Here is a 20004-nt window from a genome sequence, read left to right on the forward strand (position 1 = left end):
CTAAGTATGGAAAAATCAAAAGAGTTTCGCAATTCAAATATTTAGGTGAAACAATCTCAGAGACTGGTCTAGAAAAAATTGGAAATGAAATTCGTTGTCAAAAGATGGAGACAGCTTTTAGACTTACAAAAGACATCTACAACAAAAAATGTCTCTCGAGGTACTCTAAATTGAGACATTACAACACGGTCATAAAACCAGAGTGCCTTTATGGGGCTGAAACGCTAATTTTAAACAGAAAAAAGGACATTCAAGAAATCCAAAAAAGAGAAAGAAAAGTAATCAGAAAAATTCTAGGTCCAAAATATACTGAAGAAGAAACATACAGGCTAAGAGCAAATAGTGAAATTCAACAATACACCAGCATATATTCGGATATGAAAAAACGCAGATTAAAATTTTATGGGCATATTAAAAGAATGGATGCTACCAGACTAACTAAACAAGTAGTGGAATTCTACGAAAATCGAAGTAAAGCTAAATTTGAGACAATAAAATGGATTGCTGCTATAAAAGAGGACATGAAAGAGGCAGATATAAAACAAGATGAAATTCAAGACAGAAAATTATTTAGGCAAAAAATTCATGACTGGGTAGTTGGTCAAGCTGAAAAACCAAAGAAAACTGGAACCACATGGTCTGATGAAAGGAAAAGAGCTCATTCCGAGAGAATGAAAACAATTTGGGCAGAGAGAAAGTCTAAAAGAAAATAACTGAATGCCCCGTGATTGTACTTCGCGTGGTCCAGTAGGGCCCAAACGTGAATAATAATAATAAATAAATGATAATAAATAGTAATAACTAACAAATGATAATAAATAATAATAAGTTATGAATGATAATTAATAATAATAAAGAAAAGTATACTTTTGCAGCCATTATCGTTTTGGAATTTGAATTTGGAGGGAATTTTGTAGTGGAGGTAGGCCAATAATAATAAATAATAATAATAATGAATGATAATCAATAATCATAAATGATAATGAATGATAATAATAAATGATAATAAAGGATAATGATTAGTAACAAGAACAAGTATGGTTTTGCCAGCCGGAGTGGCCGTGTGGTTCTAGGCACTACAGTCTGGAGCCGAGCGACCGCTATGGTCGCAGGTTCGAATCCTGCCTCGGGCATGGATGTGTGTTATGTCCTTAGGTTAGTTAGGTTTAAGTAGTTCTAAGTTCTAGGGGACTGATGACCTCAGAAGTTAAGTCGCATATTGCTCAGAGCCAGTTGAACCATTTGAACAAGTACGGTTTTGCATGCGTTATCCTGTTGGAATTCAAACTTCCCTCCATTTTTCTTCTTCCGGAGGCTTAGGTTAGTGGACATAGCACAGTTGGCCTATTTTCCCGCCAAAGCAGCCATCTTGGATGACGTCATATGGTGTTGCCAAGTCTACATGCCGCCATCTTGGATGACGGCATCACCGCTATCTTGAATAAATTTGCCAACAATGCAGAGTGAGCTGACACATTAGTTGCCCCACTACTGACACACTACGTGTATGTCAGACAACAATATAAATGCTACGTCCAGCCTCGTTGTCAAATATGTGGTGTCTACGAAACCTACATCCTCGGTTCGCTAGACAAACAGTTCAAACAAATCGTATTAATGAGTTTAATTTCAGAACGGTAATTGCAACACTTACCTTTTGCAGCTACATAGATGTGTCGCAAGCAAAGGCCGACATACAATATTGAAAGGTCTCTGTTAGAATCTTTCATGCCACTTTCCTCGATGTATTGTTGTTTACGTCATACATTTGCTCCTCTAAATTTACTGTGGTGTTCTCAAATTTATCTGGGAGGAGACCGAGCAGTGGAATATGTTATATTCACATATAAACAAGAAAAAGTTGTCATACAATAAACACACTGTTATTGTCAATCTTATCATACAGAGCCATTAGGTCAATACTATGCCGTTATTAACGCAGTTCGGAAGTTTCTTTTGTAACTAATGTGTTTGGACTTGATTTCTTTTTAAATATTTTCTGTAAATGTAGTTGTGCATGTGGAACATGTGGTGTAGCAACAAAACTGGTGCGCGGCTACTTTTTTTGCATAATATATCGCGTATTCAAATGTAATTAATCGCTATCGCGAGCAGTTTTGCTGTATCACCATTTCTATAAACATTTTTATAGAGCATTTTGGAAAGATTGTGATTATATTGAACCACGTGATCTTTGTCTTAACTTCCAATACCAGTCTGTGGTTATCCATTGGGAACACGACTACGCTAGAAGCGGAATTTCTTTGCCTAAATGGAATGGAATGGTGATGGTTCACTTCCTTTTTATGTACCCTTGAACTATGTTCGTGTGCTTGTTTGAATGTGGGACCCCATCTCGTTGCCTATTCTTTATTTCCTATTCTTCAAAAATCACATTTTATGCTATTTGAACCCCCTCTGAGTAACAAACACTTTTCTTAATTAATTTACAACAGAAAATAAGGCACCAGCGTTGAGACAGACTGATCATGTGTTATCCATTTCATTGAACACTGATGAATGTTAAAATAAACATGAAAGTTGAAAACTTACTTTACTTTCCTTCAATCTAATTTTCCCCATCATCTGTTTACTTGAAATAACAATAAAATGATAAAAAATTGCATAGATTGAAAAATTTATAACAGTAGTAAAAATTGATGTCAGTCACCCACACGTACTTCCCACCCCATGTTCGGAAGGTGTTTTAAAAACACTACGCTCGTTGTATCATCATCGATCTCCTTCAGTGTAAACAATTCCAGGTCTGTACAGCCACACAGAGCGTACAAGCGAAGTAACGAGCGCTGACGCTTCTACCCGAGTCGCCGCTCCCGAAGCTCCTACGCGAATGGCCGCTCTTCACACAGGGGCCGCTGCCGTCGCATTGTCATCCTGGAAAGAGGTCCGGTCAGTGTGCGACTGGCTGACATCTTCTCACAGCGAGTATCTTCTCCGTCGTTTCCGACTGGCGTGGCGGCGCTAGACTTTATGCCGTAAGAATATGTTTGTGTAAAAGTCTTTACAACACATCTTCTGGATAGGGAGGCAGTTTCTTTCATTTCTAAATTGCTTAATCCTGAAAATGATATCTGCGTACATCGTAGTTTGCAAACTTTGGAAAACAGAGTCACATTGTTTATGACTGCATTATAGTGCAACCTATGCAACGGAGCTGGACGGTGCATCTTCTTCTTCGAGAAACGAGACGTAAATATCAGTCTGTAATCGTAGCGAGAGACTGTGGAGGTGCGAGTTGTTCCTAGTCAAAGTGTCCGCCAGCCACGCACCTGTGGGTAATCCGCACATTTGCACCTCCTTACGGCGTCAGTGCTTAAACACCGGTATAGCACATTCGGCTCTAGTGATGCGGCTATTTCTGCAAACTGTTATCAAAATTTATATTTTGGTTTGCATTCCAAAAAAAGCTCCAACCACAGAGTAGTACTGCGGCTTTGGTAACACTGGGCAACAATGAAAATGTTTCGGGCTTAAAAACAGTAAATTTACATGTATTTCCATCTGCTGAATTCAAAAATGACCATAAAAATGACAGATTAGCTCTTGTTTTGAAGATAAAGTGACATTTCATTTTTTAGGGTGAAGATTTTAAATTTGGGGAATTTTTTTTTTTTTTTTTTTTTTGGGAGTTGACACACCTGTCAAATAACAAAACACAAACGCTCTTCAGCTGTTTGTAAGTAATAAACATAGATACCTGTCGCTGTGACTGTTAATTACATGTAGTTTCTACTCAAATTAATGCAAAACTTCTGGATCGTGAGTGCTTCTTTAGTGTAAAATTTGTAAAAATGCCACGAAAATGTGTAAATATGGTGAATAAATTTTGTTATATTTGTGGTGAAATAACATTTTCCTCACAGAAACGCAATCTGACGCCTCTTGTAAAGACTGCCTATCAGAATTATTTCGGTATGAAAGTAGGGGACCAGGATAAGTCTTGGGCTCCACATATATGTTGCAACGCATGTTCAGTCACACTGCGAGAATGGCTGAAAAAGAAGAAACGGTCTGTGGCTTTCGCTGTGCCTACGATTTGGCGGGAGCCTACAAACCATACAGATGACTGCTATTTCTGCCTGACTCCACCTATATAGGCAAGATTGTCTATGTTGAAAACAAGAACAGTTCAGTCCCCGAATCTTCCATCTGCTATTCGACCCATCCCACATTCGGATAGTTTACCAGTTCCTACTCCACCCGAAAATTGCGTGTTTGAAGTAGAAAATGAAGACAGTGTGGAACAAGAAGAACCAAACAAGCCTTCCACATCCCATGACCCTGATTTTGAGGGAAAAGATGATAAACTGCACAGACTGAGTCAAGCGGAATTGAGTGATCTCATTAGAGACCTTGACCTGTCAAAGGAGAGTGCAGAAATTCTTGGGTCTCGACTGCAGCTATGGAATCTTCTCCGAAGTGATGTGAGAATCTCACATGGAACTGCTTCTCTTTTTTGAGAAGAAAAATAATCTTGATTCCTGAGTTTCTCCCGGCGTATTTGATAATCAAAATATCCACGGGTATGCTGCCGGTCTATAGTGCCCGTTGGACACTATAGACCGGCAGCATACCCGTGGATGTTTTGAAAAATAATCTTGTTCTTTGCTGTGACATTAATGGTTTCACGAAATCTTTTAATCTGAGCCACGATCCAACTGAATGGAGGCTATTCATAGACTCCTCCAAGCTTAGTTTGAAATCTGTGTTACTTCGCAACGGGAACCTTCTTTCATCTATTCCTGTTGGTCATGCTGTTCAAATGAAGGAGACATATGCAGATATGGCAGCTCTCTTGGACTCAATTAAATATCATGAACACAAATGGAAAATCTGCGGAGATCTAAAAGTCGTTGCCATTCTCTTAGGAATGCAACTGGGTTACCCAAAGCGTTGCTGCTTCTTGTGTATGTGGGACAGTAGAGATAGGAAATTGCGTTATATTAAAGAATACTGGCCTGCAAGAAATTTTCGCCCTAGCGAGAAAAATGTCGTTGCCAAGCCTCTTGTGGACCCAAAAGACGTTCTTCTTCCAGCTCTGCACATCAAGCTGGGTTTGATGAAAAACTTTGTCAAAGCTATGTATGAACCGAGAAAGACGGGCCTTTAAGCACATAAGAGAGAAATTTTCGAAATTAAGTGATGCAAAAGTTAAGGAAGGCATTTTTGTCGGATCACAAATTTTGGAGGGGAAAGAAAAGGAAGCTTGGGAAGCCTTCAAGGGTGTCGTTCATGGATTTTTAGGCGACCAGAGAGATGACAACTACCAAGCATTTGGTGACAGTGCTCCTGCAAAAATACCGTAAGCTTGGCTGCAACGTGTCCCTTAAGATCCATTTTCCCCACCCCCACCTAGACTTTTTCCCTCCTAGTTGTGGAGCTGTTACTGGTGAACATGGTGAGAGATTCAATCAGGACATTTCTGTTATGGAGCAAAGATATCAGGGCCGTTGGAATGAAGTAGAACTTGCGGATTACTGTTGGTCTTTGTGTAGGGATTGTGCGGGACTCCATTACAAGAGGCAAGCTAAAAGACGACGCAGTCAATAGGCCACCACATGATTCTCTTCAGACACGACCATCTGCGAAGTATTTTTACAGCAATTTATAAGTCTTAGCATGTAATTACCAGTTAAAAAAATTCATTGTCGTTAGCATGTATGTAATTAAAATTTATCCTTTTCTCTCAATCCGTTAATATGTAATACTTCCACCTTGTGTATATTAGAGTTAATAAAATTTTTTCATTGTCATAATTGTTTTTCTCAACCCAAAATTAGTAGGAATTTCCTCATGAAGTGCTCGAAACATTCAAAAATTATTTTTTTATTGCCCAGTGTAATAGGAGAAATGTAAGTGGGAAAGTGACGGTAATATAAGAAAAATACTGATTTTCAGGACGAGTTGGAACTCACGACGTAACGCACACCGTTTAGAGACTGGCTCTTCAAATTGCCAGCATATGTAAATATGGTGAATAAATCTTGTTTTCAGTGTCTTCCGGAGTGAGCTTACATTAGTGACTTAATTAGTATTTTTTACAATATCATCAAAATACTCTTTGTCATTGATGCGACGTCACTGCAAGTGGTAATTACAGATATTCCTATTTTTTGCGAAGACATGTAAATTTTATTCGCAATATAGAGTAGAATGTTCAGGGACAGTTGCGAATTTTGTGAGCCGTTTGGAAGGTATTCACGACCACAGGAATCAACAATGCACGTACTCATGTTATTGTTGTATGAAATTATTGCTCTTTTGTGAGTTAACTGAGTTTTAATTTTATGTTTTGAATGAATACTGGTATGAGGTTTTTGAAAACCACCATTGTTCCAAGACGTCTATTGTATTATGTGCTGAAAACCAAACAATAGGTTTATTACTCGAAAGTACGGTTTTCGTTCACTTTTATGTTCATTTTATTTTTTTATGTGCACTTTGAGGAAAGAAATTTTCATTTTTTTCTGATTTGGTGTGAATCGTCCGATACACTCACTATCGTATACGTCCTTAGACAGTTAACAAAGATAAAGCCATTGGGGTATTACGTCAGATTCTACACGATGCAAAAGCTCTGCATTGGCAGCATTTATTGACACACTGCACGTTCTGGAATATATGGCCGGGTCACACTGTATTATTGGGAAAAAGCTTTGAGGATTTGTACAGGTGTACTCCAGGACGCAAGTCAGTATTTCCACACCAGTTGCGCAAAAAAAAGAAAAAAAACTGAAAACTGTAAATAAGGTCACTGTTACAACAAGCAAAGTGCGCCATACTCATGTTTTTTTTTTTTTAAAAAAAAAAACCTTGCATTTAACGAGATACTAAATATCAAATACTCTTTTGTTTATGTAACACGTTTCAGGTGAAATTTGCAAAGTTTTTCATACGCTACAGAAACATAAGACAATCGACGGCATTTCTTTCTTTATTAAAATTACTTCAAAATATACACCTCTAGATTTTATGTATAAAACAAGACTTTCGTTTCATTGAGACATCGCAAAGTGAGAATCAGTCAGAGTTGCTTATAAGAACGCACGTAAGCACGTTGCGCTCGTCAACGTTGGCGTTGCGTCTTCTCTCCGCTCCGGCGTTCAGGGCGAGGCCAGGAGGGGCGTGTTGCGCACGACCACAACTGCAACACAACAACACAGAAAATACAGAGCGAGTCCCGCCTTACTTCACTTGCGTTTTATAATTTGTAATGTAGAGGGAATTGTAAATGTGTCATAGTGCTATGCTTTCAGATGCGTCATCCAATCTGTTGATAATTGGCAACCAATGCTGTACAATCGCAATAAAGTCACGAGATGTTCAATTGACTCTTTTATTAGAACATGTTACGCGTTTCGGGATTACACCCATCTTCAGACATCTGTTACAAGAAATGTACAAAAATAATCGAACAGCACACTCAACACGTGTCAACGTTACAGAAAATGAGATCTGGTCATACGAGTTACATACCAGAAACTTCAACTCCTTCCTAACCAACCAGGCGTACAGCCTTGACAACTCAAAGGAAGTGTTGAATAACATATGACTGTCCGGTTGCTAGTCCTAATTACACTACTGGTCATTAAAATTGCTACACCACGAAGATGACGTGCTACAGACGCGAAATTTAACCGACAGGAAGAAGATGCTGTGATATGCAAATGATTAGCTTCTCAGAGCATTCACACAAGGTTAGCGCCGGTGGCGACACCCACAACGTGCTGACGTGAAGAAAGTTTCCAACCGATTTCTCATACACAAACAGCAGTCGACCGGCGTTGCCTGGTGAAACGTTGTTGTGATGCCTCGTGTAAGGAGGTGAAATGCGTACCATCGCATTTCTGACTTGGATAAAGGTCGGATTGTAGCCTATCGCGATTGCGGTTTATAGTATCGCGACATAGATGCTCGCATCGGTCGAGATCCAATGACTGTTAGCAGAATATGGAATCGGTGGGTTCAGGAGGGTAATACGGAACGCCGTGCTGGATCCCAACGGCCTCGTATCACTAGCAGTCGAGATGACAGGCATCTTATCCGCACGGCTGTAACCGATCGTGCAGCCACGTCTCGATCCCCGAGTCAACAGATGGGGGGGGGGGGGGGGGGGGGACGTTTGCAAGACAACAACCGTCTGCACGAACAGTTCGACGACGTTCGCAGCAGCACGGACTATCAGCTCGGAGACCGTGGCTGCGGTTACCCTTGACGCTGCATCACAGACAGGAGCGCCTGCGATGGTGTAATCAATGACGAACCTGGGTGCACGAATGGCAAAACATCATTTTTTTCGGATGAATCCAGGTTCTGTTTACAGCATCATGATGGTCGCATCCGTGTTTGGCGACATCGTGGTGAACGCACATTGGAAGCGTGTATCCGTCATCGCCATACTTGCGTAGCACCCAGCGTGATGGTATGGGGTGCCATTGGTTACACGTATCGGTCACCTCTAGTTTGCATTGACGTTACATTTCAGATGTGTTACATGTGGCTCTACCCTTCATCCGATCTCTGCGAAACCCTACATTTCAGCAGGATAATGCACGACCGCATGCTGCAGGTCCCGTACGTGCCTTTCTGGATACAGAAAATGTTCGACTGCTGCCCTGGCCAGCACATTCTCCAGATCTCTCATCAACTGAAAACGTCTGTTCAATGGTGGCCGAGCAACTGGCTCGTCACAATACTCCAGTCACTACTCTCGATGAACTGTGGTATCGTGTTGAAGCTGCACGGGCAGCTGTACCTGTACACGCCATCCGAGCTCTGTTTGACTCAATGCCCAGGCGTATCGAGGCCGTTATTACGGCCAGAGGTGGTTGTTCTGGGTACTGATTTCTCAGGATCTATGCACCCAAATTGCGTGAAAATGTAATCACACGTCAGTTCTAGTATATTTGTGGAATGAATGCCCGTTTATAATCTGCATTTCTTCTTGGTGTAGCAATTTTAATGGCCAGTAGTGTACACCCTGTTAGATGTTATATGCTGGGTGTATTATTATTAAATTACGTGTGGACGCATGGAGCACATGACCGTGCAGAGCCCCCTAACGAGGGCGCTCCGCTGCTAGTCGACTTGTTTGCCGTCAGTTTACGCTCTGCTTCAAGACTGCTCGTGTCGCAGCTGTAGTCATATGTTGTCGGACACTTTGTCTGAGTTGTCGAGGCTGTACGCCTGGTTGGTTAGGAAGGAGTTGAAGTTTGTGGTATGTAACTCGTATGACCAGATCCTATTTTCTGTAACGTTGAGACGTGTTGAGTGTGCTGTTCACTTATGTTTTGTACTTTCTGGTAACAGATGTTGAAGATGGGTGTAATCGCGAAGCGCGTAACATGTTCTAATAAAAGAGTCAACTGAACATCCCGTGACTTTATTGCTATTGTACAGCACTGGTTGCCAATTATTGACATAAAAAGGATCTCAGGCCCCAGACGGGATTTTATGTCCTGTATATCATCATCCACTCTGGTCTAAGAATGCAGCGCAATAAAGATATCGGAACTGAAGATACAAAATCACGTTGCTGAGAACAATACGCAGCAGAGATGTCGTCTAATATTGCGTGACGGACGTGCTGAGAAGGCACAGACAGAAGGGAAGGAAACGGACAAGTATAAGAAAGGTTGTTAAAGGGTGGAAGCACACAAAGAAAAAAAGTCAGGAGTCAAACTCCAAAGAGAAGAGCTTCAGTACTGTTTTTACAGATGACGTTAACAATTTGGCACTTGGACTGTGCATCTCGCGACTGCACTGCCCACTAATACCTGCGTACGCTGGCCAACTTGGAAACGTAAACGCAAGGCTGAGCACGTGTCGCTGGAAAGTCAGTGTCCAGTGGGTCTCTAGGACAGCTCAGGGCCCCCAGCACTGATGTGCAAATCGTCTGTTTATCAAAGTTTTGATCAGTAGCACACCATGGCCGGCAACAGTGGAGGGTTGGATTTTTCTAAAGTCTGCCTGTCTGAAATTCTAGGGATCAGCCATTCACTCGTCGCATTAGCCCAAATTATTCTACAGAATGCACTCTAGGAGTCGTGTAATACAGGGTGCGTCAAAAAAAATGTATACACACTTTGAACTGCCATACACGATTTATTTCCCGTTCTACAAGGTTAAATATCTGTGAGAAAGTAATGTTATGTTTCTTCAACAGGTGGCAGCACTGACAAGGACGTAACTGCAACATGGCGTACGTGCGCTTGAGCTTTGAAGCACGGAAGCAGATAATTAAGTGGTGCTGGAAGTTTGAGAGTGTAGCTGCGGTTCGAAGACAGTGGAGAAGTGAGTATGGTACAGAACCACCTTCAAGGTTAACGATTACACGTCTACGAGACAAATTCTAAATCCGTGGAACAGTGTGTGATGTGCATAAAGGTCGATCAGGGCGACCTCGTACAGCTACAAGTGACGATTCCACAACTGTGGTCTTTCAACTGTTTCAGCGTTCGCCTCAAAAATCTCCAAGGCAAGCGGGACGTGAGAGTAATGTAAGTGCTAGTAGTGTGCTACGCATTCTGAAGAAAGGCAAGTTTCGTGTGGCTGGTGCAACAGCTATGTGACGGCGATCCCTAACGAAGGTTATAATTTTGTTAATGCGTTCAGGAGATGGTGAGACGTGAACCGGGATATACGGGTAACATAATTTGGTCGGATGAAGCCCAATTCAAACTCAGCGGAACTGTCAATATGCACAACTGTGTGTACTGGGCTGAAGATAATCGTCACATTACAGTTGAAAAGGCTGTGAATTTGCCTGGTGTAAATGTGTGGTGTGGTTTGTCTGCAAGGGGACTCAGTGGGCCTTTCCGCTTTGGAGAAACCTACCTAACAATGCTTGCTGACTCCATGTTCCCTGCCATTCGTGCATTATACGGTAATGATGAGTTTTATTTCCAACAAGATGGCACCCCGCCGCACTATCATAGGGACGTACGAGCATCCCAGGACCACAATGTGCCAGGCCAGTGGATAGGACGCACGGGACAGATCGAGTTTCCTGCACGCTCTCCGGACCTCACGCCGCTGGATTTCTTCTTACGGGGCACAGTAAAAGATGAGGTGTACAAACGTAAACCGCGTAACCTGGACACACTTTGGAATGAGATTCTGGCGGTGTGCGCACACAAATCTCGTTGGACACTTTGGTACGATGCACGGAATCAGTGGTGACTCGCTGTACTCAGAAGTGTATTGATGCTGAAGGCCACCAGTCTGAACATTAATCACATTTGCAAAGTACATTTATTTTTCCAATTGGACTTTAAGCTTTCCATTTCCAGAAATTTAACATTGTAGAACGGGAAATAAATGTTCTATGACGCTTCAAAGTGTGTATACACTTTTTTGCCGCACCCTTTATAGTTCACAGCTTACAGGGGTTAGAGTTTCACGAAATTGTCGTATTTATTTTCCTTGTGCCTCGCAGCAACAAGTTTAATCAACTTCCAAGGATGAATGTACAGCCAGGCAGCATCCCACCTAGGTCCGAATTTATTCCAAATCCTCGAAAAATTCCGAGTCCAGCTCGGTTCAGATTCGAGTTAAAGTCCTCAGGTGCTGACTGGCAAAAATCACAAGTCGGAATGCACACTCTGCGTCGGCGGTAAAATTTCAAAGTTCGGAATCGTCCCCTGACGAATCAGTCCACTCTTAAGTCCACAGATCGAAAATATTAATAAACTCGGAAGGACCTCACTCGATACTTTCGCGAGACAATGAGATCTCCGGCGACCCAGCTCACGCCCAAAACCAGCCCGGCCGGGCCAAGATGGCGGCCAGGTATGCGTACCCTCGCATGCCGGTAGGTCACGCGAGCCAAATCAGGTATACCTGCTTCCTGAACATCTACAAGTATAAATCCATCGATACACACAATGAATATATGAAATCACTTCCAGATCTTATCAGCTGAAATTAGATTTTTAGTACGCGCGCAGATTTTCCAATAAAATTACACTTTTAACTTGAAAAACTTTGGTTTTGGTGATGTTATTGTTAAAAAAAAAATAAAGAACAAGCTGCATTACCCAGCTTCGCTCAGAGAGTTGAGATGAGATTGTGCGGTAGTTGGAATAAAAAGATAAATTTTAAACCATGTAAAAAAACCATTGAAAACATATTCTATTTACAATATTTGTTAATGCATAAGAAGTAAAAAAATCTGTTGAGACGATATCCTAACTATTTACAATACTTGATTACAAACAACATTTTTCATTTTGTAATCCGTGATATATATGCACAAATTTTTCGATATTCCAACTAGAGAGCAAGCTACATATAGTTTACCATGAGAGAAGCAGTAGTCTTCATGAGGTTTATGCTTCAATACTTTAAAATTTCTCCTTGCGCTTTCTTAATTGTAAAACTATAGGTTATTTTGGCTGGAAATTACAGCCTTTTAAATTGGAAAGCAGTTCAGTAGAGACCAGTGGTATTCTGGGGATAAATAGTGTGTTCTTGGTAGTACCCAGTCACGAGTGCGGCTTCGGTGACGTTGTTCGATAGCTGTTCGACGATCACTCTCGGTCCAATACAAAGTTTTGGTGAGTTGAGATTTCTGAATAGTTTGATCCAAGATCCAATTTTAAGTGTAAGGCAGTGTAATGACATTCATCTACATCTACATCCATACTCCGCAAGCCACCTGATGGTGTGTGGCGGAGGGAACTTTGAGTACCTCTATCGGTTGTCCCTTCTATTCCAGTTTCGTATTGTTCGTGGAAGGAAAGTGACGATATGCCTCTGTGTCGGCTCTAATCTCTCTGATTTTATCCTCACGGTCTCTTCGCGAGATATACGTAGGAGGGAGCAATATACTGCTCGACTCCTCGCTGAAGGTATGTTCCCGAAACTTCAACAAAAGCCCATACGGAGCTACTGAGCGTCTCTCCTGTAGAGTCTTCCACTGGAGTTTATCTGTCATCTCCGTAACGCTTTCGCGATTACTAAATGATCCTGTAACGAAGCGCGCTGCTCTCCGTTGGATCTTCCCCATCTCTTCTATCAACCCTATCTGGTACGGATCCCACACTGCTGAGCAGTATTCAAGCAGTGGGAGAACATGCGTACTCTAACCTACTTCCTTTGTTTTCGGATTGCATTTCCTTAGGATTCTTCCAATGAATCTCAGTCTGGCATCTGCTTTACCGACGATCAGCTTCATATGATCATTCCATTTTAAATCACTCCTAATGCGTACTCCCAGATAACTTATGGAATTAACTGCTTCGAATTGTTGACCTGCTATATTGTAGCTAAATGATAAGGGATCTTTCTTTATATGTATTCGCAGCACATTACACTTGTCTACATTGAGATTCAATTGCCATTCCCTGGACCATGCGTCCTGCATTTCAGTACAGTTTTCCATTGTTATAACCTCTCGATATACTACAGCATCGTCCGCAAAAAGCCTCAGTGAACTTTCGATGTCATCCACAAGGTCATTTATGTATATTGTGAATAGCAACGGTCCTACGACACTCCCCTGCGGCACACCTGAAATCACTCTTACTTCGGAAGACTTCTCTCCATTGAGAATGACATGCTGCGTCCTGTTATCTAGGAACTCCTCAATCCAATCACACAATTGGTCTGATAGTCCATATGCTCTTACTTTGTTCATTAAACGACTGTGGGGAACTGTATCGAACGCCTTGCGGAAGTCAAGAAACACGGCATCTACCTGGGAACCCGTGTCTATGGCCCTCTGAGTCTGGTGGACGAATAGCGCGAGCTGGGTTTCACACGATCGTCTTTTTCGAAACCCATGCTGATTCCTACAGAGTAGATTTCTAGTCTCCAGAAAAGTCATTATACTCGAACATAATACGTGTTCCAAAATTCTACAACTGATCGACGTTAGAGATATAGGTTTACAGTTCTGCACATCTGTTCGACGTCCCTTCTTGAAAACGGGGATGACCTGTGCTCTTTTCCAGTCCTTTGTATCGCTATGCTCTTCTAGAGACCTGCGCAAACTGTACTGCTGTTTCGTCTTTCGATGCTTTAGCTCTCATATCTTTTGTTATTCGCAGTATTTGTGTGTGTGCCCACAGACTTTTTTTTAAAAAAAAATAAAAAAAGCATGCACTGACCTCGTCTGCTGGTGCTGACTTGGGAATAACTCGAAGTGTTTGTCGGAAATCTCCCGATAATATGACTTTCCTCGCAGTTCTCGCAATGTTTTGTCCACGGTTAAGAGTGATTTTTTTTTTCCCCCCACGTGCCGTTGTGCGTTCGTCCCAGAAGACAGTTTTAGCTCGGTTTTCAGCTTCTGCCCGTATGCTCTTGATGTTCTACACGCCGGGAATCGTTCTTCGGCTACGTTCGACGGTAGTTGTAGGGCGAAATGGAGGCAGTTCGTCCTGCTTCCGCAGGCGCGGCAGCCGTCTGTGAGGACGCCGGCGCTTCTCTCTGCCCGCATTTCCGCCAGCGACGGATCTGCTGGAGACGGCTTGGCGGCGCCGCGTGGTGCGTCCAGGTGGGTAACTCGGCCGGTGTTGTCGCCGACCCAGTCCACGCTTCCTTCTGATTGTCACTGAGGAGCGGTTATACCCTGTCAAGGCGTCACCCTGGCTACCCACACGAGACTGTTTCTCTTCATTCACTCACTGCACCACTTCTTCGTTTCCTCCCTTCGTCACTGAAAACAAACTGACGCTCGAACCGACGACGGGTCTGGCTTCATACACGCCTCTTCAGGAACCACACGTCTGTCTGGCCTCTCAACAGATACCCCTCCGTTGTGGTTGCACCTACGGTACGGCTATCTGTATCGCTGAGGCACGCAAGTCTCCGCACCAACGGCAAGGTCCACGGTTCCCAAAGAAAGCAGGTGTTGACAGATGTGAAAATTAGCGAACTATCGGTTTAATAAGTCACAGCTGCAAAATACTAACGCGAATTCTTTACAGACGAATGGAAAAACTGATAGAAACCGACCTCGGGGAAGATCAGTTTGGATTCTGTATGAACGTTGGAACACCTGAGGCAATACTGACCCTACGACTTATCTTAGAAGAAAGATTAAGGAAAGGCAAACCTACGTTTCTACCATTTTCAGACTCAGAGAAAGCTTATGCCAATGTTGACTGGAATACTGTCTTTCAAATTCTAAAGGTGGCAGGGGTAAAATACAGGGAGCGAAAGGCTATTTACAATGTGTACAGAAACCAGATGGCAGTTATAAGAGTCGAGGGACATGAAAGGGAAGCAGTGGTTGGGAAGGGAGTGAGACAGGGTTGTAGCCTCTCCCGGATGTTATTCAGTCTGTATATTGAGCAAGCAGTGAAGGAAACGAAAGACAAATTCGGAGTAGGTATTAAAATCCATGGAGAAGAAATAAAAACTTTGAGGTTCGCCGATGACATTGTAATTCTGTCAGAGACAGCAAAGGACTTGGAAGAGCAGTTGAATGGTATGGACAGTGTCTCGAAAGGAGGATATAACATGAACATCAACAAAAGCAAAACGAGGATAATGGAATGTAGTCAAATTAAGTCGGGTGATGCTGAGGGAATTAGATTAGGAAATGAGACACTTAAACTAGTAAAGGAGTTTTGGTATTTGGGGAGCAAAATAACTGATGATGGTCGAAGTAGAGAGGATATAAAATGTAGACTGGCAATGGCAAGGAAAGCGTTTCTGAAGAAGAGAAATTTGTTAACATCGAGTATAGATTTAAGTGTCAGGAAGTCATTTTTGAAAGTATTTGTATGGAGTGTAGCCATGTATGGAAGTGAAACATGGACGATAAATAGTTTGGACAAGAAGAGAATAGAAGCTTGTGAAATGTGGTGCTACAGAAGAATGCTGAAGATTAGATGGGTAGATCACATAACTAATGAGGAGGTACTGAATAGAATTGAGGAGAAGAGTAGTTTGTGGCACAACTTGACAAGAAGAAGGGATCGGTTGGTAGGGCATGATCTGAGGCATCAAGGGATCATAAAGTTAGCATTGGAGGGAAGCGTGGAGGGTAAAAATCGTAGAGGGAGACCAAGAGATGAATACACTAAGCAGATTCAGAAGGATGTAGGCTGCAGTAGGTACTGGGAGATGAAGAAGCTTGCACAGGATAGGGTAGCATGGAGAGCTGCATCAAAGCAGTGTCTGGACTGAAGACCATAACAACAACAACAACAACAACAACCAATGGGTAGCCCCATCAGTGGCGAATGCCAGAACATTCTACAACACTCGAGAGTGTTGCGGATTGTTCGACAACGTTCTGGGATGTTTCCCAACATTTTGGAACAGACCGGAATGTTCCAGACTATTCCCGAACATTCCAGAATATTCCGGATCATCGTGGAACATTCCGGAACAGGGTGGAATGTTGTAGAATGCTCTCTAATACTCTCGAATGTTCTGGAATGTTCTCGAATACTCCGGAATGTTCTGGAAATTATTAGATCTTGGAAGACACGCCTTTCTTCACGGATGGGGGACAGAGGGCTACCACACCACGCCGTGTGAGTCCCTCGATCACACTACGACTCGTTTCTGAGTTTGAGCGCCACGGACATGGTACACCTGCTCTCATATATTATACACTGAAGCGCCAAGGAAACTGGTACGGGCACGCGTATTCAAATGCAGATATATGTGAACAGGCAGAATAGGGCGCTGCCTGTGTAAGACCAGTTTGTGGCGCCCATGTCAGATCTGTCACTGCGGCTACGATGGCGGGTTATCCAGCCTCGACCGGGTTGCGCACTCCTGCTGATACGAATGGTCTACAGACTCGTGAGGTTGTCCTCACACCCGTACACGTCCATCCGCTCTGTACAGTTCGAAACGAGACTCGTCCGACCAGGGAACACGTTTCCAATCATCAACAGTCCAGTGTCGGCGTTGACGGGCCCAGGCGAGGCGTAAAGCTTTCAGTCATGCAGTCACCGAGCGTACACGAGTGGATCTTCGGCTCCGAAAGCCCGTATCGATGATGTTTTGTCGAATGGTTCACACACTAACACTTGTTGACGGCCCAGCACTGAAATCTGCAGCAATTTGTGGAAGGGCTGTTCTTCTGTCATGTCGAACGATTTTCTTCAGCCGTTGTCGGTCCTGTTCTTGCAGGAGCTTTTTCCCGTCTCAGCGATGTCGGAGATTTGACGTTTTGCCGGATTCCTGATATTCGCGGTACACTCGTGGAATGGTCGTACGGGAAAATCCCCACTTCATCGCCTCCTCTGAGGTGCTGCGAACCGTCGCTTGCGTGGCAGCTGTACCACCACGTTCAGACTCACTTAAATCTCGATAACCTGCCATTGCAGCAGCAGTAACAAAAAAAAAAAGGTTCAAATGGTTCTAAGCACTATGGGACTTAACATCGGCGGTCATCAGTCCCATAGACTTTGAAACTACTTACACCTAACTAACCTAAGGACGTGACAGACATCCGTGCCCGTGGCGGGATTCGAACCTGCGATCGTAGCAGCAGCGCAGTTCCGGACTGAAGCGCCTAGAACCGCTCGGCCACGGCGGCCGGCCCGAGCAGTAGCAGATCTAACAACTGCGCCAGACACCTGTTGCCTTATACAGGGTGGTCCATTCATCGTGATCGGGCCAAATATCTCACGAAAGAAGCGTCAAACGAAAAACCTACAAAGAACGAAACTCGTCTAGCTTGAAGACGGAAACCAGATGGCGCTATGGTTGGCGCGCTGGATGGCGCTGCCATATGTGAAACGGATATCAACTGCGTTTTTTTTAATAGGAACCCCCATTTTTTATTACATATTCGTGTAGTACGTAAAGAAATATGAATGTTTTATTTGGACCACTTTTTCTGCTTTGTGATAAATGGTGCTGTAATAGTCACAAACGTAGAAGTACGTGGTATCACGTAACATTCCGCCAGTGCGGACGGTATTTGCTTCGTGATACATTACCCGTATTAAAATGTGCGTTTACCAATTGCGAAAAAGGTTGATATCGTGTTGATGTGTGGCTATTGTGATCAAAATGCCCAACGGGCGTGTGCTGTGTATGCTGCTCGGTATCCTGGACGACGTCATCCAAGTGTCGGGACCGTTCGCCGGATAGTTACGTTATTTAAGGAAACAGGAAGTGTTCAGCCAGGTGTGAAACGTCAACCACGGCCTGCAACAAATGATGATGCCCAAGTAGGTGTTTTAGCTTCTGTCGCGGCTAATCCGCACATCAGTAGCAGACAAACTGCGCGAGAATCAGGAATCTCAAAAACGTCGGTGTTGAGAATGCTACATCAACATCGACTGCACCCGTACCATATTTCTATGCACCAGGAATTGCATGGCGACGACTTTGAACGTCGCGTACAGTTCTGCCACTGGGCACAAGAGGAATTACGGGTCAATGGCAGATTTTTTGCACGCGTTCTATTTAGCGACGGAGTGTCATTCACCAACAGCGGTAACGTAAACCGGCATAATATGCACTATTGGGCAACGGAAAATCCACAAGTGGAGCATCAGCGAGCTTGGCGGGTTAATGTATGGTACGGCATTATGGTAGGAAGGATAATTGGCCCCCATTTTATCGATGGGAATCTAAATGGTGCAATGTATACTCATTTCCTACGTATTGTTCTACCGATATTACTACAAGATGTTTCAGTGCATGCCAGAATGGCGATGTACTTCCAACATGATGGATGTCCGGCACATAGCTCGCGTGCTGTTGAAGCGGTATTGAATAGCATATTTCACGACAGGTGGATTGGTCGTCGAGGCACCATACCGTGGCCCGCACGTTCACCGGATCTGACGTCCCCGGATTTCTTTCTGTGGCGAATGTTGAAGGATATTTGCTATCGTGATCCACCGACAACGCCTGAAAACATGCGTCAGCGCATTGTCAGCGTATGTGCGAACATTACAGAAGGTGAACTACTCGCTGTTGACAGGAATGCCGTTACACGTATTGCCAAATGCTCTGAGGTTGACGGGCATCATTTTGAGCATTTATTGCATTAATGTCGTATTTACAGGTAATGACGCTGTAACAGCATGCGTTCTCAGAAATGGTAAGTTCACAAAGGTTCATGTATCGCATCGGAACAACCGAAATGTTCACACGTACCTACGTTCTACATTTCAGTTTAAAAAACCAACCTGTTACCAACTGTTCGTCTAAAATTGTGAGCCATATGTTTGTGACTAATACAGCGCCATCTATCACAAAGCGAGAAAAGTGGTCGAACTGAAACATTCATATTTCTTTACGTACTACACGAATATGTAATAAAAAATGGGGGTTCCTATTTAAAAAACGCAGTTGATATCCGTTTGACCTATGGCAGCGCCATCCAGCGCGCCAACCATAGCGCCATCTGGTTTCCGTCTTCAAGCTAGACGAGTTTCGTTGTTTGTAATTTTTTCGTTTGACACTTCTTTCGTGACATATTTGGCCCGATCACGATGAATGGACCACCCTGTATAAGGCAACAGGTGTCTGGCGCAGTTGTTAGATCTGCTACTGCTCGGGCCGGCCGCCGTGGCCGAGCGGTTCTAGGCGCTTCAGTCCGGAACTGCGCTGCTGCTACGATCGCAGGTTCGAATCCCGCCACGGGCACGGATGTCTGTCACGTCCTTAGGTTAGTTAGGTGTAAGTAGTTTCAAAGTCTATGGGACTGATGACCGCCGATGTTAAGTCCCATAGTGCTTAGAACCATTTGAACCTTTTTTTTTTTGTTACTGCTGCTGCAATGGCAGGTTATCGAGATTTAAGTGAGTCTGAACGTGGTGGTACAGCTGCCACGCAAGCGACGGTTCGCAGCACCTCAGAGGAGGCGATGAAGTGGGGATTTTCCCGTACGACCATTCCACGAGTGTACCGCGAATATCAGGAATCCGGCAAAACGTCAAATCTCCGACATCGCTGAGACGGGAAAAAGCTCCTGCAAGAACAGGACCGACAACGGCTGAAGAAAATCGTTCGACATGACAGAAGAACAGCCCTTCCACAAATTGCTGCAGATTT

Source organism: Schistocerca piceifrons, chromosome 11, assembly GCF_021461385.2.
Source record: "Schistocerca piceifrons isolate TAMUIC-IGC-003096 chromosome 11, iqSchPice1.1, whole genome shotgun sequence".
NCBI classification, from domain to species: domain Eukaryota; kingdom Metazoa; phylum Arthropoda; class Insecta; order Orthoptera; family Acrididae; genus Schistocerca; species Schistocerca piceifrons.